This window comes from Aotus nancymaae, unplaced genomic scaffold, assembly GCF_030222135.1.
Source record: "Aotus nancymaae isolate 86718 unplaced genomic scaffold, 86718_ANA_hifiasm-v0.15.2.pri h1tg000004l, whole genome shotgun sequence".
Taxonomy (NCBI): Eukaryota; Metazoa; Chordata; class Mammalia; order Primates; family Aotidae; genus Aotus; species Aotus nancymaae.
The window spans coordinates 56,735,056-56,757,963 of NW_026988415.1; the positions used below are offsets into that span (position 1 = coordinate 56,735,056).

Below are 22,908 nucleotides of genomic sequence, written 5' to 3' on the forward strand. Positions count from 1 at the left end.
TCACCACTAAAGAGCTTATCCATGTAACCAAAAACCACCCATACCCAAAAAAAGTATTGAAATGAAAATTTAAAAAAAAATGTGGGGCTTTTTGAGGAGCTTAGCATATCGTTTTAGATAATTACCCACCTGAGAGAAGAAAGAAAGAAGTATTTATCCTTTGGGATGCTATTCCATTCTTCCATGTTTGAGCATGTAAAAGTGCTGAATAGTGTTCTGCAGGCACCCCTTAGAGGAGCTTTTAGTGAAACTCTGTGGCAGAATATAAGAGAGACATGGTTGAGACAAAACATGGTGGTGTCAGTTTATACTTACATGAAGTTGGTTGCTCATGTAGTAGACAGAGTAAAAATTGAGCTGAGAGAATGTGACCTGGGAAAAAGAGCTGTGTAATCTAAAAATTCATGCATGAACCATGTAGTGGTTTTGTTAAAAAATAAAATTATGGTATTAAATAACAGATGACTGTTACAGAAGAGTTTGCATTGGTAAAATTTCTAGAGTTCAAAATATGTGTATTGACTAGAAGTATTTTAAAGTCATTCTCATGCTTCTATGCATATGGTGTAAATGTAAAATGACCTCAGCAGCCTGAACCATAAAATATGGTCCCATAGGTATGACTGATAAGTGGTTCTTCGTCTACATACTGATTTTTGAGAATACTTGGTTAGTGTGGTAGTTAAATTTAGGTGTCAACTTGACTGGATTAAGGGATACCCAGATTTCTGGCAAAGCAGAAATGATGTTTCCAGAAGAGGCTAGTATTTGAATCAGTGCTCTGAGTATGGAAGATCCATCCAATTGGCTGAGGGGCTGAGTAGAATGAAATGGCAGGAAAAAGGCAAATTCATTCTCACTCTCCCTTCTGGATCTGGGACACAATTCTTTTCCTGTCCGTGCACATCAAAACTCCAGGTTCTCTGGCCTTTGGAATCCGGAATTTACTCCAGTAGCACACTGGCTTCTCAGGTCTTCAACCTCAGAGTTACCTGTTGGTTCTGAGACTTTCAGATTCAGACTGAGTCATGCTATAGCTTCCCTGCTTCTCTAGCTTGCAGACAACCTATCACGAGACTTCTCAGTGTCCATGATCACATGAGCTATTTCCCCTAATAAATCCTCTCATTCATATATATATACACACACACATATATGTATGTATTCTGTTCTATATATATATAAATTCTATTCTATAATAGAATTATTATAATGCTATTATATAATTATTCTAATAGAATAATTCTATTCCATATATACAAATAGAATACATACACACATATATGTGTAGGTATGCATTCTATCGGTTTTATTTCTCTGGAGAACTCTGACTAACACAGTTACCATGCTGTAAGATTAATTAATCTTACATTTAGTGTCTGAGTTTATCCTGAGACTTGCTCTCATTTTATATTGACTTGCTTTCATTTTGTATTGAGTTGACAAGGTTGTGGAGGAGAAACTTTTGCCCTCATCTACTTCTAATGTGTGGAGGCTATTACTATACATATAAAGAAAATATAATTTTACATGCATAAATTATCTTAAATCAGTCCACAATAGTATACAAACTTTTTTTATATTTGAGTATGTTTGGAGGAGTCATTTATTATTCATTTAAAAAATTTGGAATTATTATGTAGAAGTAAAGCTCCTAGTTTCAAATATTGGAAAGATGATACCCATTGAGAGTCTCATGTTCCTGGTCTTCTCTATATACAGTGGAAGGATTTTAGAAAATAATTATCAATTCAGAAAATTAATGATATGTGGAATTGTAATCATGAGGTAAATGTCAAGAGTGAAATTAGTTTTAGAAATCCAAATATTCCTAAACAAAACTAATAATAATAACTACCATTTATTGAGCCTCAATGTCAGGTGTTAAAACTCCAGGTGAGGTTTTGAAAGTATTTATTGTTTAGGCTGGAACAAAGAGAATAGCCCAAATCTTGTCCTACCAGTCATCCCTTCTTACCAACAGGCTCCCAATAAAGCTATAAAAAAACAAAATTATAAATAAAGTACAGCTTTTTGATTAGATGGCTTTGTGCTCAATATTTTTGGTAAATAGGAAATAAAGAATTTGGCTGGTACATGCTATATAATTTTGAGGACTGAATGGGACAAGAATTTCTTTGTAAGACTAATATTGGGATACTGTAATCTTCTGGTGATACAATAAATAAAATTCAAATATAGTCTTATAGTCAGAAAAAGAAAAATTTCCATGTATGGGGGGAAATACAATTTGAAATTCAGTAGAAAGGGAAAAATAGAGTCAGATAAAGGTATAGAAACATCTTTTTTTCTACAAAGCTATGCATATATAGTGCTTAACCATGATTCATTGGTAAGTGCTATAGGTTCAATATTTCATTAAACTTCTCCCAGCAGTGTTTTTTTGTAGTTATAACTATCCCTTATGATCAATAAAGAAATTGAAACAGCTTAAATAACTTGCTCAAATTTGTACAATTAATAAAGTTTGAATGACTTCAAAATATGTACTGTTCTTACTATGCAATCTAAGTTTTAGGGATCTATTGTAACACTATTTTCAAATATTTGTCTTTAAAATATTAATTCTATTAGATGATCCTTAAAAAGAGTTTCTGTATAAGATGAGAATTTATTTTACCTTTTTTGAAAATTTACAAAGCAGTCACGTTAAACATTCAATGAATTCCTGTAGTCAAAAGTCATGTTTAACAGTCATAAGTGCAGTATTATTTAGACATTTGAACATGAAATCATTTTCCTTGTAGAATTAATTAATATATTTATGACAAGATAGCCTGACATTCTATTTATAGTCAAAATCAAATCAGCAGCATTGGCTTAATGTATTAATGGTGTGTCCAGTGAGAGAATTCATTCTTTCATTTGTTGTCAAGTGTTTATTTTTCATGACTATTTGCCAGAAACTGCTAATTTACAAGGAAAGATACCTGAATAGAACAGAGACTGTCAACAAAGAACTCTCAGATTAGTAGCAAATAACGAAAATCGGCATTTCTCTATGGTGTTTAGCTCTTCAGGTTAGTTTAAAACAAAGTAATTCTACATCAAGGGCTTCGTCCTTGAAAACTCAGTTTGTTTAACTAGGTTGTTTTAGTCTTAGTTTAGATGATTACAAATAGTACGCCCAATTTCAGTCAAGATGACAACCCTCCTCATTCCAAAATTCCAATTCTAATCCAGAAAAATAAATTATTATCACTATATTTTTAAAAGTCAGTAACAACAATGTTAGTGGGAATGTAAAGTAGTACAATCACTACGGAGAACAGTTTGGATGTTCCTTTAAAAGCTAAAAGTTAAGCTACCATATAATCTTTGAATCCCACTGCTGGGTATATACCACCCCCCAAAAGGAATCAGTATATCGAAGAGGTATGTGCAGTCCTATGTTTGTTGCAGCACTCTTTATGATAGCTAAGATTTGGAAGCAACTTTAGTGTCCATTAAAAGGTGACTAGATAAAGAAAATGTGGTAAATGTACACAATGGAGTACTGTTCAGCTATAAAATGAAAGTGATCAAATCATCTGCAATAACCTAGACTGAACTGGAGATTATTATGTTAATGGAATAAGCCATGCACAGATATATAAACTTCACATGTTTTCACTTATTTGAGGAATCTAAAAATCAAAACAATTGAACTCATGGACATAGGGAGTAGAAGGATGGTTACCAGAGGCTGGGAAGGATAGTGGGGGACTGGTGGGAGGAGATGGGGGATAGTTAATAGGTAGAAAAAATAGAAAGAATAAGTAAGACCTACTATTGCTTGCACAACAGGGTGACTATAGTCAACAATAACAATTGCATACTTTGAAATAAATTAAAGAATGTAATTGGATTTTTTGTAACTCAAAGGATAAATACTTGAGGACATGGATACCCTGTCCTCCATGATATACTTATTTCACATTGCATGCCTGTATCAAAACAACTCATGTTCCCCATAAACATATGCATGTACTGTGTAACCACATAAATTTTAAAAAATTTTTAAAATCCAATCATAGCCATGCTTAAAACAAAGTAGAAATGACTTCAAATAAGAAATGGAAGCAATACAGAGTGAGTGCAATTAAAAATACAGTGATCGGCTTTGCGCAGTGGCAGTATCGTAGCCGGTGAGGTTTATCTGAGGCGTGATTATTGCTAATTGAAAACTTTTCCCAATACCCCACCGTGACGACTTGCAATACAGTCGGAACTGGCAATTTTTGACAGTATCTGTGGAGACTGATTATTTAAAAAAAAAAAAATACAGTGATCAAAATAAATTCTCAATAGATTATTTTCTCTACTCAAAAGAGTAAAAGAAAGAATTAACAAATGAAGGCATAATACTGTACTGAGAAATTTACCCTGGCTATTGCTGAGAACAAAATATGTTAAATAGGAAAGACAGTTCAGTGTAGAGGCTTACGTCTGTAATCCCAGCACTTTGGAAGGCTGAGGCGAGAGGACTGCTTGAGTCCAGGTGTTTCAGATCAGCCTGGGCAACACAGCAAGACCTTGTCTCTTAAGACATAAAGCAGGAAAGAGAAGGTAAAGGGTATGGAGAATAGAAATGGAGCCTTTAACTACACTTCAAGCAAGACTTTTAAAAGTAGCACAAGGTGATTATATTTTGACAAGTAGAAATGTATTCATTAAAATTATTTTAGCTGAGGCATTTTTTCCCCTAAATTCTTAAATGCTTAGCCCATTAATTTTTAGTGTTTTTTTTTGCTATACCAAGGCTCTACAGGTCATGAGCGAAATCTAGCTCACCATCTTTATTTCTATGGCTTGTGATCTAAGAAGGATTTTTATTTTATAAAATGGATGAAAATCAGAAAGGAATAACATTTGGAACACAGGAAAATTATATGAAATCAAAATTTCAATAATGTTCATAAAATTTTATTGGGACACAGAAATCTTCACATCTTTACATAATATGTACGGCTTCTTAAGTTAAGGCAGAGTTGAAGAACTATGACAGATATCTTTCAGCCTACAGAGTCAAAAATATTTACTATTCAGCACTTTACAGAAATATTTACTGATTCCTGTTCTATTATATAAGCCTTTATAGCCAATAGTTTTACTTTATATACGACTGATGACACATCCCTTCTATTTTTATTTACATCATCATTCTTATTCAGATATAAATATTTTTAATATTTCATTATGACTTCTTTGATTTATGAGTACCATAGAAATGTATGTATAATTTCTAAATGCATGTTTAAAAACATACTTTGTCATTGAGCTTCTGTTAATTGATATTTGTGCCAATAATACATTACGTTGGATACCTTACCTTTTTATACTGTTCAAATGTCTGTTATTTTAATGGTTACTCTTGAAGTTTTATCATGCATTCTTAACAAATTATAAACTTGACTTTCTGCCTCAATCATGCAAAAGTCTTATAACACCTATAAAACAAATCATCCACTTCAAAACAAACTTTAAAATAAATCACAAAATTATAATTCTTTTTGCTAAAAATGTTTGATTAATCTACACATAATCTACTAGCAATCTTTTTTTAATTTTTCCCTTTTATAATCAGTAATTTTACTGTCAGTTCCCTTCCTCAAATTACATTCTTTAAAACTTGCTTTAGTGAAAGGTTTACTGGTGGTAAGCTTTTGCAGTTCTTATTCATATGAAAGTATATTTGTCATTATTGAAAGATAACTTTGAGGTTACTCAATTTTGGATTAAAAGTTATTTTTCTCCCATCATTTGATGATATTATTTTATTTTTCCTTTGGCTTCCACTGTTACTGCTGAGATCTCTGCCATAAATCAAACTGTAAGAAAGGAGGTTAAAAAAAAATGAAATGTTCAGAAATACCTACTGCAAAGCCTACATAAAACCTTTAAATTATCCATATAAAAAGCACCCCAGAGACTTGGTTTTGTTCATTTTCTTTTGTTTCTGCCTATTAAAAAGAGGATACTATTAAGTTCTGAAGGGGAAAACAATTCAGATTTTACTCTTTTTAGTAATACTATGTGGTATCCATTTGTTACCATAATTTCATATTTAAGAGTTATTCATCTTTATTAAGTACTCAGGCAGAGGAAAAATGCAAACAAATAAATGACAAAACTGGCAATGAACATTTCCTGCTTAATCTTCCAATTAATTTCTAAATTAGGATGCTAACTACCTAAAGACCATCAAGCACCCGCTGGACTTTAAATTTTCTTTATTATATCCCTGTCTCTACCTTCTGATATAGTCAGAGTATCACTGGATATAAACCTCAAACTGCACTATATTTCAAGCAGGTTTCTTTCTTAAGACCAATAGCTATGAAGTATGCAGAGCATTAAACCACCCTAGCAGGCAGAAATACAATAAAAGCATGTAGTTTTGTATTCGTCTTCTGTGCAGGGTATGTTTGTGAAAAATCAAATTATTTTCCCTCTAGGGTACCTTCATTGGGACAGTTACTCTAGTTTCTTGCTGTTTTATGCTTTTCTCCTTTCATTTTTTTCTGACTGCATTGTTTAGAGGATTTCAGAAAACATTTCATGCTGCTGAATAGAGGTAGATTTATTGAGGAAGTTACACTGACTAAATTCTCATCTTATCCCTGTTCTTCTCCACATCAAAGGTTTAGGCAAAGGAGAGCTTTTGCTGAAAATCTGTTTTAGTTTCTCCAACTGTTAAATTATTTACTGCTTTTGTTTTTGTAGAAAATCTTTTGATAGAAATGAAAGCATCAGCAATAATGTGTGATTGCTTTCTAAAGTTCACATGTTGACTGGCTAGAGATACAATATGAGGATGATTCTATGGAAATCACCTTTTGAAGAAAAAATAGATGGTATATTAAGAATCACATTAAACATGATTTGTTGTGAAATACATCCAAGAATACGATAGGTCATGTCTCAGCCTCTTACAATTTACTGGACACAGTCAAAATATTAGATAATAAAGCTAGTTTCTTCCTTCAATATCAACCTTAGATATAATTATCTTATGTTACACCTTCTAATCCTATATGGTATGGGACATCAACCAATTTAAATGTGACATTAATTTTTCATCTATACCCAGACTTTGTCTCTATAAAATCATTTATTTTCTTCTGACTGTGAGTTATTAACTATTTTAGCTCTACTTTCAATAAATTCCCAATTGCAAGGCTCAATGCAGGGTTTTTGAATCACTAATTATCAGGGAAATAAAAATCAAATTCCCAGTAAAATGTCACCTCACCCCCATTAGAATAGCCATCATAAAAAAACAAAAAACAAAAAACAAAAAAACGCTGGCATAGATTCAGAAAAGTGGGAACCTTTATTGTTTGTGGCAATATAAATTAGTACAACCATTTTTTTTAACAGAATCTTACTCTGTCACCCAGGTTGGAGTGGACTGACTGCAACCTCCCAGGTTCAAGCGATTCTTGTGCTTCAGTCTCCTGAGCAGCTGAGATTACAGGGGTGTGCCACCACACCCAGTTAGTTTTTATATTTTTAGTAGAGTCGGGATTTCACCATATTGGCAAGACTGGTCTCTAACCTCTGACCTCAGTATACCTACCAGCCTGAGCATCCCAAAGTGCTGAGATTACAGGCATGAGCCACCATGCCCAGCCAGATAAGAAGTTATTAATAAGTTCTGGTGTTCCATTGCCCAGTAGGGTTACTATAGTTAACATTATTTCGTATTTCAAAATAGCCAAAAGAGAAGATTGTGAATGTTCTCACCACAAAGAAATGATAAATATTAAAGGTAATAAATATGCTAAATACCCTGATTTGATAATTACAGAGTGGTTACATGTATCAAAACATCACACTGTACCCTATAAATATGTTCACTTATTTGTCAATTAACAATAAGATAAAACAAATAAAATAGAGTTTTGTCTAGGTGCAGTGGTTCCTGTAATCCCAGCACTTTGGGAGGTCAAGGCGGGCAGATTGCTTGAGGCCAGACATTTGAGATCAACGTGGGCAACATTGCAAAACCCATCTTTGTTTAAAAACAAGGAATCAAAAACAGGGTTTTTGAGACTCAGTTTTTGCTTGTTTTCTATTTTCTTTTTTGTTCTTATAGCATCATTGACTTAGTAGGCGACAGTGAAAAGACGAGCAAAAAAATACATGAAGAAGCCAGGTTTCTAAGTACAGGCTTACTATCAACTACAGGAATTTACTTGTTTTTTTCTGGATGCCAATGTCTTCCTCTGAAAACTAAGTGTTGAACTACTAGGTTTCTAAGAATTCCTACATTTACACAACTATCATTATCTGATATCTAAAAGTATAAATGTAAAGCAACAATAATTTATACTGAAATTAATATAAGTAAAGATGGATAGCAATTACTGCTAGAATGTATATAGAACATAATGTGTTTGAGTAAGCCTAAGGAAGAAAACATAGCTTTTGGAAGCATGATTGGATAAGGGTTAACCGCATAAACTATGGTCTCAAACACATTTGAATTTGTATCTGGTAAATGGTAGTAACATTAGGGCAATCAACTTAATGTAAGATATTAAAATTAATGTAAATTTTTTTTTTCCTCTGAGTGAGATAGAAAACCACTGGAGAATCTTGAGGATACAAATGACATGATTTGACCTATATTTTTAGAAGACCATTCCGGCTCCAGTATCAAGAATAGACTTGGAGCAGGGGGCAAAAGCAGATATAGACCATTTGGAAGCTCAAATTATTTGGGAGATTACCAAATTGGGGTGTAAATAAAAAAAATCAAGAATAATGCCAGGATTTTAGCCTGAGCAATTGGATAGTTCATGGTCCAGTATTAGTGATATACAGAAAAATGAAGAGGGAATAATTTTGGAGACAAACAGCATAAGTTTTCATTTATATATTAATTTGACATGCAGATTATACATTCAACTAGAGATGTCAAGGAAGTAGTTGGATATGTGAGTCTGAAGGTAAAGACAGAAGTCCATGCTAAAGATATAAATTTAGGAGTCAACAGTATGCAGAATATATTTACATCCATGAGACTGGTTAGGGCCACAGAGGACTAGGTAGTGACAAAATAGAAAGGATCCTAAGACTATATCTCAAGAATAGCTGATGGTAATACTGCCCTATCCACATCCCCTTGACATTTATAATTTTTGTATATACCAATGCAATTTCCAATAGTCAGCAACTATGTATCTTTCCTTTGTCCCTTTTTAAAGATTACCTCTGGATACTAAAGTGTAATCTGTCCTTACACACAGAAAACTGAAAATTCACTCAGGAGCGCCTTCCAATCCATGATAAGAGTTGATAAATAACTTTTTTCGTTAACCACTTATGTGGGACAACAATATGGTGTGTGTTCTACACTGCCTCTCATAATGCCTAGTGGGATAAGCTTCCTCTGAGATACAATAAAAACTTTCTTGATAACACACCCTACATTAGTTTTTTTTTTCTTTCCATGCTTTATTTTCCTGTGTTCTTATTGGTATTTAACCAGGATCTGCTCTAGGAAGAATAAAAGATAATACTGAAATATTGCAATATTTGGATGTTGAGTAGATAAAGAAGAGTCATCAATGTGGCTGAAAAGAAGTGGTTATGAGATAGGAGAACACTTTATCTTCTGTGTTAGATGCTACTGATTGGTCAAGTAAGATAGACTGAAAGTTGCCATTGAATTTAACATTATAGAAGTCATTGATAGTCTTGGAAAGAGTGGAGGAGGCAAATTTTTTATTGAAATGAGTCCAACAAAACTTGTAGCTCATTAGTAGTGAGCAAGATATCAACTATTTGTTCAGGGAGTGTTCCATGCGCAAGGTAGATAAAGAAACACGTAGTAGCTATAGAAATACGTGAGATTAAAAAAAGCTTTATTTCATTTTATTTTGCAGTAGATTTCTGCCCCCCTCCCTCATCTGTGGTTTTGCTTTCCATGGTTTCAGTTACCTATAGTCAACCATGGTCCAAAAACACTAACTGAAAAAAATCCAGAAAGAAATAACTTGTAATTTTTAAATTACATGCTTTGCTAAGTAGCATGAGGAAACCTTGTGCCATCCTGCTCTATCCTGCCCAGAATGTGGATTACCACTTTGTCCAGTTACTCCCTGCTGCCTATGGTAGCCATCCATTAGTCATTTGGTAGTCATCTCCATTAACAGATTGATTGTTATTTCAGTGCTTATGTTCAAGCAACCCTTACTGTGCTTTATAATAGCCTAGAAGTGTAAGAACAGGGATATTCACATAGGTAAAACTGTTCTATTTTATTATTAGTTATTGGTGTTAATCTCTTACAGTGCTTAATTTATAAAATTAAACTGTATCATCGGTATGTATTATGTATAGGAAAAAACATACTATACATAAGGATCAGTGTTGTTGGTGGCTTCAGGCATTCACTGGGAGTCGTGGAATGTATCCCTACAAAAAAGGGGAACACTACTGTATTTTTTAAGATTATAGAATTCACGGGATGTTTGCATATGAATGAGAATAATCCAGTAGAGAGGAAAGTTTTGATAATTAAGGAAATTGGGAATATTGCTAGAGTGGCATGCTTGAGTAGTTTAGGTTACAGGGGTTAGTGTGCACAAGTGTAGTAGCTGGTCTTAGGAGAACAAAATAATTGCATATAGTAATGCAAGGAAAGGTAGAGTATATTAGAATAGATGCAGGTAGATGTGGTGAGACATGAAGGAATATCTGAAAATTACCCTAAGAATGCAATATGGGTTGCCTGGGCAACGAAGAAGCTGGTTTTGGTGATCAACTTAATCTCCCAGCAGGATGGGTTGCATTTGAACTAAATTCATAGATTACTGAAACTTTCTTTTCCACTTGAGCAGAAGGGGCTGTATCTTGGCAAAGATGTAGATACCAGGCAGTTCCCTTACCAAGTTTGAGGGATACCTCTTTCAAACTATTTTTGGAAGATACCGCTTTCAAACTATTGTCACCTAAGCCTAGACATCTTGATACTCCAGTAGTCTGATTACACTTTCATAGATAAAGTGCCTCTCAGGTGTCGTGCTGCTTAATAAGTTACCACTGACTTGGCTGGTTAAAACAATAGCATATATATTAACTCATACTTTTTTTGTAGGATGAAAGTCTGGGTGGGGTCAGATAGATTATTTCCTTAGGATTTCACAAGGTGAACATAAAGATGTTAGTAGAACTAGGTTCTTATTTGGAGACTCTAGGGAAAAATTCACTTCTAAGCTCATTGAGGTTGACATAGTTCACTTTCTTTCAGCTGAGGTCCTTGTTTTCCTTGCTGGCCATCACCTGGAAGCTACATTTAGCTCTCAGATCCTTTCTGTGTAACCTTCTCCATCTTTAGTGCTAGCTAAAGATATCTCTCTTGAGTTGAATCTTTCTCAGGCTTCTCCCAATCTTTCTGACATGCTCGTCCCCTACTCTGTTGAAATTGGCCAGAAAGCCCTTTGCTTTTAAAGGACTCATCTGATTAGGATAAGCACACGCAGATCTTTCTTGAGGTCAACTGGTTAGTAAACTTAATTACATCTGCAACATCCTTTTTTCTACATCATTTAAGAGAATCACAAGACTGACATCTGGGGACCTAGATAATTCTACCTGCAGCAGTGTGGATTCTGGTTTCCATGACATAGTTCTCTCCCACATGCAAAATATATTTGCTCCATACTAAGGGTCTCAACCTTTTTTCCCCGATATGAACTCCGGTTCAAAATTTCCTCATCTGCATCTAAATGTTAGCATCTTAGCTCAAGATGAAAAATTTCACCTAGATTATCTTAACTCAAAGTTCAAAATCCCATTATGTAATTCAGGTGCTCATGTCAAAATGAGGCTCTTGGGCATAAAAAGCATCTCTATATGAGGACCAACAAAAGAAAAGAGACAAGATGTTTTTCCTCACTACTCTCAACATACAATGGTGGGACAAGCATAGGAAAATAGTTTTCGAAATTGATTCAAAAAGGGGAAAAAAGGAAGGTAAAAGGGAGCCATGGGTCCAAGCAGTTGAAAATCTAACGAGGCAAATGCTAGATTATTCTTGATTAGATTTTAGGACCTGGAAATAATTTCCTTGAATCTAGGTTCTCTTCCCTGAGGTCTTGCATAGAATCACTGGGGCGCTGGATTTTTCTGGGCTCTTGATTCTACCCGCTGAGTCACTCTTCTTTTCATGAAATTTGGTATATTTTTGTATCATGTGGTTTTATTAACCTGCTCCTTGACAGAATTTTGAGGGTCTGACAGCTTTCTTTTATTTTGTACTCTTTTTGTCCCTTTCAGATATGGCTGGTGGTGTTTCTGATGATATATTATACTAAAAAACCATGTGGGTCTTACATGAATTGCTCTGGGTTTCACTCCAATGGAAAAAAAATTTTAAAGCCTGGTCCACATATCTTTCTGAGATAATTTCTTATATATTTTTAGCATCTGCTCAAATGATTGAGATACAGTCTTCTTAAGCTTTCAAGAGGACCTCTGGTGTGATTAAGAGAGGCACCAACTCATAATCATACACTGTTTCAAGAGGCTTTTATTGGGACTGATTATTTTTATCTTTTAATCTTCCTGAGGCTTTAGTAAAAAATTGTAGTGCTCGCTTCGGCAGCACATATACTAAAATTGGAACGATACAGAGAAGATTAGCATGGCCCCTGAGCAAGGATGACACGCAAATTCGTGAAGCGTTCCATATTTTTAAAAACCACCTTAAACTTCATATGGAACCAAAAGAGAGCCCGCATAGCCAAGTCAATTCTAAGCAAAAAGAACAAAGTGGGAGGCATCACACTACCGGACATCAAACTCTACTACAAGGCTACAGTAATCAAAACAGCATGGTACTGGTACCAAAACAGAGATATAGACCAATGGAACAGAACAGAGGCATCGGAGGTGACACAACATATCTACAACCACCTGATCTTTGACAAACCTGACAAAAACAAGCAATGGGGAAAGGATTCCCTGTTCAATAAGTGGTGTTGGGAAAACTGGCTAGCCATATGCAGAAAGCAGAAACTCGACCCCTTCCTGACACCTTACACTAAAATTGACTCCAGATGGATTAAAGACTTAAACATAAGACCTAACACCATAAAAACACTAGAAGGAAACCTAGGCAAAACCATTCAGGACATAGGTGTAGGCAAGGACTTTATGACCAAAACACCAAAAGCATTGGCAACAAAAGCCAAAATAGACAAATGGGACCTAATCAAACTCCACAGCTTCTGCAAGGCAAAAGAAACAGTCAATAGAGTGAATCGGCAACCAACAGAATGGGAAAAAATTTTTGCAGCCTACCCGTCTGACAAAGGGCTGATATCCAGAATTTACAATGAACTAAAAAAGATTTACAAGAAAAAAACAAACAAGCCCATTCAAAAATGGGCAAAGGATATGAACAGATACTTTACAAAAGAAGACATACATGAGGCCAACAAACATATGAAAAAATGCTCATCATCACTGGTCATTAGAGAAATGCAAATCAAAACTACATTGAGATACCATCTCACGCCAGTTAGAATGGCGATCATTAAAAAATCTGGAGAAAACAGATGCTGGAGAGGATGTGGAGAAATAGGAACACTTTTACACTGTTGGTGGGAGTGTAAATTAGTTCAACCACTGTGGAAAACAGTGTGGCGATTCCTCAAGGACCTAGAAATAGAAATTCCATTTGACCCAGCAATCCCATTACTGGGCATATATCCAAAGGATTATAAATCGTTCTACTATAAGGACACATGCACACGAATGTTCATTGCAGCACAGTTTACAAAAGTAAAGACCTGGAACCAGCCCAAATGCCCATCGATGATAGACTGGACAGGAAAAATGTGGCACATATACACCATGGAATATTATGCAGCCATTAAAAAGGAGGAGTTCACATTCTTCGTAGGGACATGGATGAACCTGGAAAACATCATTCTCAGCAAACTGACACAAGAACACAAAATCAAACACCACATGTTCTCACTCATAGGCGGGTGTTGAACAAGGAGAACACATGGACAAGGGGAGCACTATACACGGGGGTCTGTTGGGGGGAGGGGGGATAGTGGGGGAGTGGGGAGTTGGGGAGGGATAGCATGGGGAGAAATGCCAGATATGGGTGAAGGGGAGGGAGGCAGCAAATCATACTGCCACGTATGCACCTATGCAACAACCTTGCATGTTTTTCACATGTACCCCAAAACCTAAAATGCAATGAAAAAGATAAAATAAAATAAAAAAAAAAAAAGAAAAAAAAGAAATGCAAAAAAAAAAAAAATTGTAGAGATTCAGCTTTCCTTTATGCCACACTTTCAGCAGTCATGTTTTGCTTTTAGGATCTTTTGCCATCTTGAGAGGCTAAGAATTTAAAATTTCATTACATACTGTTTTATTTTTTGTTTAACATTTCTTCAATTTCTCTCTTTCTTTTCTCATATTTATGGTAAGCAACCAAAATAAACTACGTAGCACCTTCACAACTATTCTCAGAAATTCCCTTAGCTATATGATGCAATTTAGATGTGTGTTCCCACCCAAATGTTGAAATGTAATCTGTAGTGTTAGAAATGGAGCATGGTGGGAAGCTATTGGATCATGGGGGTGGATTTTACATGAATGGTTTAGTACCATACTCTTGGTGCTACCCTTATGATAGTGAGTGTTTTCTCATACCATCTAGTTGCTTAAAAGTGTGTGCTGTCTCCCCCATTTCTTTCTTGCTCCTGCTTTCACCATGTGATGTGCCTGCTCCACCTTCATCTTCAGCCATGATTGTAAGTTTCCTGAAGCCTCCGCAGAAGCAAATGCTGCTGTGCTTTCTATATAGCTTGCAGATTATCCGTATTAGTTTTCCATTGCTGCATAATAAAAGGGGCACAGACTTAGTGGATTAAAGCAATGGTAATATATTATCTCAGTTTCCGTTGGTCAGAAATAAGAGCATGGCGTGACTGGATTCTCTGGTCAGGGTCTTTCTAGGCTGAAACAAGCTGTTTTTCAGGGCCTGGGTCTTATTTGGAACTTGACATCCTCTTTCTAGCTCATTATTTACTGGCCAAACTTACCCCTTTGTGATTATAAAACTGTAGCCCCATGTTTCTGTTATTTGTATTCAGGGCCCACTTGCATCTCCTAAAGGCAATTGGCAGTTCTTCGTCATGTGGAACTCATAGACAGTTCACAACAATGGATGCTTGCTTTCTTCCAGGTCAGTCGTGGAATGTCTCTCTGACTTCCTATTCTATGAAACAGAAAGTCAGAGAAAGCTCTCCGCTTTTGAATATCTCTCTGACTTCCTATTCTATGAAATAGAAAGGCAAAGAAAGCTCTCTGCTTTCGAAGAGCTTACTTGCTTAGGTAAGGCCAACTCAGGATAATCTTATATAATTTATGATTAATAAGATTACAGGAAGGATCATTCATCACATTCACACGTTTTACCCATACTTGAGGAGAAAGGGCTTATAGAAGGATGAGTGTTATTGGGGATAACTTTAGAATTCCTCCTATTGTACCCTATAAAACTGGAGAACAAGAGTGGGCAGGGTCATTACACTGGAATAAAAATCTGCATGTCTTATGAATTAAATCTCACTATGCCTATCCATGAGATGATGAAAGGATTATGAATGTCATATGCTTCTCTTGCTACTCTTCTCATTGACCACCATTTTGTAACTTTTATCAATAAAGCCTATTTCTTAATTTGCTTTGTTGATATTATTGAATTAATTATGAGTCCCTTTGGTGGTAACTGTGAAGAGTTGCATATCAGTTTGGTAGATGTGATGGAAGGGGCTGAATATTCTCTCCTGGTTTATTCCAATTTCTTACTGAATTGAGAGGCAAGAGAATTAACTGAGAGTGGCTATGTGGTGAGATTGTGAAGATTTGAGGTGAAAAGAAAGTGTGAAATAGTCCGTACTAAGTAGAAGAGAGTATGGACCTGGAAAATATAATCATATTGCTGGGCAGTGTGAAAACCACACTGATAATTGCTTGTCCTCACTCAAATCTCATCTTGAGTTTTAATCCCTATGTGTTGGAGGAGGGGCTGGGTGGGTGTTAATTGAGTCAGGGTGGTGGAATTCTCCCTTGCTGTTCTCATGATAGCGAGTGCGTTCTCATGAGATCTGATGGTTTAAAACTGTGGTGCTTCCCCTTCCTTCTCTCTTATTCTGTCTCTCTCCTCTCTCCTCTCTCTTTTTCTCTTTCTCTCTCTCTCTCTCTGCTACCACCAAGTGAAGAATGTCCTTGCTTCCTATCACATTCCGTCATGATTGTAAGTTTTCTGTGAATTCCTAGCCACGCTTTCTGTTAAAGCTGTGGAACTGTGAGTCAATTATTTTTTCTTCATAAATTATCCAGTTTCAGGTAGTTATTTATATCAATGGGAAAATGAACTAATACAGAGAATTGGTACCAGGAGAGTGGGACATTGCTCTAAAGATACCTGAAAATGTGGAAGCAACTTTGGAACTGGGTAATGAACAGAGGTTCGAAGAGTTTGGAGGGCTCAAAAGAATGCAGGAAGATGTGGGATAGTTTGGAACTTCCTAGAGACTTGTTGAATGGTTGTGGCCAAAATGCTGGTAGTTATTTGGACAATAAAGCTCAGGTTGAGGTGATCTCAGATGGAGATGAGGAACTTATTGGAAACCAGAACAAAGAGCACACTTGTTATGCTTTAGCAATGAGACTGACAGAATTTGCCCCTGCTGTAGAGATCTCTGAAACTTTAAACATGAAAGAGGTAATTTAGGGTATCTTCTGGAAGAAATTTCTAAACAGCAAAGCATTCAAGAAATGGCCTGGCTGCTCCTAACAGTGTACAGTCATATGAGTTCACAAAGAGATGGTCTGAAATTAGAACTTATAATTCTCTTTAAAAGAGAAGCAGATCATAAAAGTTTAGGGAATTTGCAGCCTGATCATGTAGTAGAAAAGAAAAGGCCATTTCCTGGGGAGAAATTCAAGCTGGCTGCAAAAATTTTTATAACTAAAGAGAAGTCAAGACAATAGGAAAAATGTTTCCAGGGCATGTCAGAAAACTTCTCAGTACCCCTCTCATCACAGACTTAGGCGGGAAAAATGATTTCATGGTCCAGGGTCAGGACCCAATTGCTCTGTGCAGCCTCAGGACATGTCACTCTGCATCTCAGCCACTCCAGCTCCAGCCATGGCTAAAAGGGGCCAAGGTACAGCTCAAGCCATTGCTTCAGTGGGTATAAGTCCCAAGCTTTGGTGGCTTCCACATGGTGTTGGGCTTGCAATTGCACAGAAGGTAAGAGTTAAGGTTTGGAAGCCTCCACGTAGATTTCAGAGGATGTATGGAAATGCCTGGATGTCCAGGCAGAATTTAGCTATAGTGCAGAGCCCTCATGAAGAACCTCTCTTAGGGCAGTGTGAAGGTGAAATGTGGAGTTGGAGTCCCACACATAATACTCACTGGGGCATTGCCTAGTGGAGCTGTGAGAAGAGGGCCACTGTCCTCTAGACCCCAGAATGGTAGATCTACTGACAGCTTGCACTGTGTACCTCAAAAAGCTGTAGGCACTCAGCACCAGCCCATGAAAGCAACCATGGGAATTGTACCCTGCAGAACCACGGGAGTGGAGCTTCCCAAGGGCTTGGGCACCCACCCCTTATATCTGTGTGCTCTGGATGTGAGATATGGAATCAAGGAAGATCAATTTTGAGCTTTAATTAATTGTTAATGACTGCCCTGCTGGGTTTTGTACTTGCATGATGATTGTAGATCCTAGTTTTGGCCAATTTCTTTTTTTTTTTTTTGGAATGGGAACATTTACCCAATGCCTGTACCCCTATTGATTCTTGGAAATAACTAGCTTGTTTTTGATTTTACAGGCTCATAGGCAGAAGGGACTTGCCTTGTCTCAGATGACATTTTGGACTTAGACTTTGTGTTAATACTGGAATGAGTTAAGACTTTGGGGGACTGTTGGGAAGGCATAATTGGTTTTAAAATGTGAAAAAGACATGAGATTTGGGAGAAGCTAGGGGTGGTATTACATCATTTGGCTCTGTGTCCCCACCCAAATCTCATCTCAAAATGTAATCCCCAGGTGTCAGAGGTGGGGCCTGGTGGGAGCTGATTGAATCTATGGTGGCAGACTTCCCCCTTGCTGTTTGTGTGATAGTGAGTGATTTATAATGGGATCTGATGGTTTAAAACTGTATTGTGTTTCCCCATTTGTGCTCTCTCTTTCTCTCTCTCTCGCCACAATATAAGATATAGTCACTTCCCCTTCACTGTCTGCCATGATTGTAAGTTTCCTGAAGCCTCATAGCATTGCTTCCTGTTAAGCCTGTAAAACTGTACATCAATTAAACCTCTTTTCTTCATGAATTACCCAGTCTCCAGTAGTTATTTATAGAAACATAAACATAAAGTAATACACACACTCATTGTCAATGATCATGTATTTAAAATGAGTACAGTCAGTTCAATGTGTTTCACCTCACACTACACCAGGCAAGGAGTAAGGATGGTATCCATGCCATTAATCCCCTAATAGATACAAATATAAAACCATTCAATGGCTTCCATGGCTTTTATAATGAGGGCAAAATTCTGTAATGTGATCCACAAAAGCCTTCATGTTCTAGTCCTTTCCTCCCACTGTAGACTGATGTCATATCACACTCATTTTTACTTTCTTATGTTCCCATCACATGAAGATTATTTCTTGTCTTCAAACTTGCTGTACTGCATCCTTCCTTAGAAATAGCTACTCCTTGTCCCTGCAATGTGAATATTTCTACTTTTTGCTTAATAGATGCATAGCCATCTTCTGAAGTGTAGCTAAAATAGAACTTGCTCTCTAAAGCATTTGTTGACCCTCCCCAGGATAAATAGAAGTTTCTTGTGGTTTATTTTTATGGTGTATTGTCGTAGAATGGTAGCTGCATGTAGTCAGGGACACTGAATCATGCCTATACAAAGTATTTACCAAATGCTTTTTGAATGAATCCTTTGTCTCAGCTCTACTTTATCTGTAATCTGTTACTAATAAGAATAATTTTTTGTCACAGGTCTTTAAATCCTAACCACAGAGTTTTTAAATAGAAAAAAAATAAAAATGAGAGTTTGTATTTAGAACAAAACTGTCTACAATCTGGTGTGCGAGGGATGTGGGTTGTGAGTAAAGGAAAATATATGCTGCATTTGGGGAACTAAAATATAAAATTAGCTCAAATAATAAAGTTATTTTTAATCAAATTAGAAACATAAAGTTTATTTTGGGTTTTGAAAGGTATTGCTATTAATTATACAATGGTATCTGTATAGTCAGAAAATGTCATATTCATTGATGTTAAATCTAGGAAGGAATACAAATATCAGTCACTGTGGCATATATTTATACTCTTTCCACTTTATAGAAAATAGAAGTTGAATCTGATTATCTTAGATTTTGCATTATTTACTGCCCTTATATGATCTGTGTGAAACAAAATTAAAAAAGATTTATACTCTACTATCACATTAACTAAAATTTTAAAGTTCTGCCTCTTGGTTTCTAATAAATTTTGCTCACATTCATTACCCCATTAGTTTAATATTTTATTTAGAGGAATATATGCTACTAAGAAGGAATTTTAAGTTTCTAAGATATATAGATAACATCTAAATGATTATATATTTCTTTTTTTTTGACATTTTCATATATAAATTTATTTTTCCCAACTATAATTTTGGTTTTATGTACAAGTACACAGATCTCACCTTATTTTTAATGTTCACCTTGAAGGGTAGATAACAAAATCAAGTTTTATAAATGTAGTGCAAAATCCCACATCTTCTCATGACGTCATGTCAATAATCCACTACACTAAACCAACTGTAACAAGGTAGTGCATGCTTTAAACAGTCGATTATGAATAAATTTGAGCCAATACCTTGATGACAAGGGAATGTGCTGATATCGTGTTAAACTGATGTGGCAGCAATCCAAGGGACTAAGCACATGATTATTCAAATTAAAAATAAAAAGGACAAAAGATGTGGATTTTCTGGGGTACATCACAGAATATTTATCTGGTGAAACCATAATACAGATTTGGGTTAAGGGGATTTTTAATAGATAAGTAATTCTTTATAGAGATTTGAGAAAGTATGTGAACATGAGAAAAACTTGGTAATTTAAGATTTACTTTTGTAAAACCAGGTGGACAAAGATTAAATTATGCTTGCATTTTGAACATTATAAATATAAAACACAAAACATCCAATGTTAAATACTGATCTCCCATGCCTGACCTGGATTTAGATACAGAGTATTTCCCATTTTATAGAAAGAAACTTTCTAAGTTTTGTCAACACTTAAAGTATATACTACTATTCCTCACCAAAATCTTCATAAAGTTTAAAACGGCGATATTAAAAGTAGTTTTTTTCTTAAATATGCTAAAACATGTGGGTTTGGATTAACCTTCAGATTTTTAAGGCATGAAAGATATACAAATAGAGTATCCATGTTTTAACACATTTAGGACAAGTTTGTTTACAGTTGTGACAGGAATACCTTTGACTTTCACACATTGAAAAAAGATACCCTAAGCTAACATAAAGGCTGTTTGGGGTCAAGTTACTTCGTAATACAAATAATACATTGTATCAATGAATTTTTAAGCCAAATTCTTAAGATCATTCAAAAAACACTTGCATTTTATAACTGTCAAACAATGCATTTATGTAATAGAAGATACAACAAAATTTAGAAATAAAAAAATCTTACACTATATTTCAAGTACCAAAATAAGAAATTATCAATGTTGCTCAGAAACACACCTAACTTTTACTCTGAAATTCATTTTAACCACTTGACATACAATATAATACTTAAAAATAATATAGCTAAATTGTTTAACAGTATTTATAGAGTGTTACCTTCCTGGGTAGACATATTTCACACAACAGTTTTCAATTAATGCTGAGAATTCATTTGATTATTTTAATCATAATTTATGATTCACTGATTAATGAATAATTTATTCAGTAATTTAGATGCCATAAGAACCACTGAAAGGAATAATCTGATAGTTGCTCATGGTACATTCCTGCCCATTAGTAATACTAAGCCAAGAATCTGATAGCTATCCCACTCTGCTGAATTACATGTTTCAACGTGTGTGATCTTAGTCAACAAAAAATCAATACACAATGTCATGCTTTTTCCTTTTCCTTTTTTTTTTTAACAAGCAGCTCATTGATTTGGGAGGTTGATTAGTACAATACAGAGAACATAGGGAGAAAGTATAAAATGGCACTTCACACGAATGCCAATATTTATCTCATTATGGTCATAAGGATATTATTGATATTTGTGTTCTTTGTGTTTCTTTAGAACATAAATCAAAGCCATTAACTTGAACTTGAGGTATATACACAATACACACACAACCTTAAGCAAAATACTTTTTATAAGTAATGTTACATTTTAAAGTATTGGAAACTGAGGATCTGTGATTTGTATTTTGACTTAATGGAACAAGAAGAAAACAACATTCAACTAGGGAGGGTTATACTGATAATAAAGCTCTTATAATTCAAAATGTCTTCCTCTCCCTTTGTACTTACCATAGGCTACACAATGTCCTGAGAGGATTCATTATGAGAAAATTGTCAATCACAGCTTTAAAACTTACTTTGGAAAAAACTAATGAGAAAGCAAATTGGAAGGTGAGACTTCATCTTTGTTTTCAAATAAGTGGTCTTAATTTTTCTTCTTATAGAAAAAGTTTAAATCAGCTTATTATAAATATATCTAAACCATTAATTTTTGCAGCTTTCAGGTAAAGTCCAGCACTTCATTTATACAAAGTCTATGAGAAGAGGTCAGTAGAAATTATCTAATCTTAAGTCGTGACATCATCCATTCAAGTCCTTGGCACAAGCCCTCACCAGTTAGAGCACAGCATGCCTGGATATGCCACTGGTGATCTGTAATAGAAGTTAGCTTCAAAAACTGGGAGATTTCTGCTACAGTCATGCATTCTTTAACATTTTGTTTATTAGCAAAAATCAGCAATTCAGCTTTTCTTAGGTCCTCATGTGCTAACATTTTATAGAGTTCTTCTCTAGTTACAGAAATCCTCTCTCTGTACTATCCAAAACAACTATTACAAACTCTGTGTTAGTATAATAAGTGTTCCAGGAAGAACGAAGAGATTCTTGGCCACCAATATCCCACATTAGGAAACGTGTATTATTATTCACTATCTCTTCTACGTTACTTCCTATTGTAGGAGATGTGTGTACAACTTCATTCATAGAAAACTGGTAAAGGATGGTAGTTTTTCCTGCATTATCCAGCCCAACAATGATAACTTTGTGCTCCTGGTGCTTGAACAGTCTCCATATTCTGGTGAAGAGAATTCCCTTTCTCGGGCAGCGGACCCCCTTCCAGACACCTGGGCAGCCTGGCCTCCCCTGGCTCAGGCTGAGGGGGAAGAGAGAGACGCGCTGGAGCCTCCGCCTATGCTGCTGCTCCCGCGCTGGCCGCGGGCCAGCTTCCAGGGAACCGGAGGGAGGCCGAAGCCCAGGCCGCCCTGCCGCGCGCGAGGCCCCGCCGCTACCGCCGCGGCACTCGCCTGGCTCGCGGACATCGCTGCCGCGTTGTCTGCGACGAGCCTCGCGGGCCACCGTCCTCCCCCAGCTCCTCTCGGGTGGCAGCGGTGGCGACGACCACGCGGGCGGGGGAGGCCTGGGGGCGGGCCTGGCGGGACGTGAGTGCGAATGTTTATATATTTCTTTGTGCAATAGTAACTGATAAAGTAAGAAGAAGAGTTGGATATGTCAGACTTGATTGTCTGTCTTAAACATCAAAGTACGTAAAACACAATCCTTATTTGTATTTTTAACAGTAAAAT

At 35.9% G+C, this 22,908-nt stretch overlaps 2 non-coding genes and 1 pseudogene across 2 annotated transcripts; 2 read left to right on the forward strand and 1 right to left on the reverse strand.

Annotated features, from left to right (window-relative positions):
• Positions 1-4,119: 4,119 nt before the first annotated feature.
• LOC135269437 (U4 spliceosomal RNA) lies at positions 4,120-4,260 on the forward strand. Its single transcript, XR_010337731.1, has one exon. It is a non-coding gene; the product is annotated as a U4 spliceosomal RNA (small nuclear RNA).
• An 8,343-nt stretch (positions 4,261-12,603) lies between these two features.
• Positions 12,604-12,710, forward strand: LOC135269446 (U6 spliceosomal RNA). The gene has a single exon (XR_010337738.1). It is a non-coding gene; the product is annotated as a U6 spliceosomal RNA (small nuclear RNA).
• Positions 12,711-21,757: 9,047 nt separating this feature from the next.
• On the reverse strand, positions 21,758-22,324 carry LOC105725698 (ADP-ribosylation factor-like protein 5A; annotated as a pseudogene).
• Between the last annotated feature and the right edge of the window lie 584 nt (positions 22,325-22,908).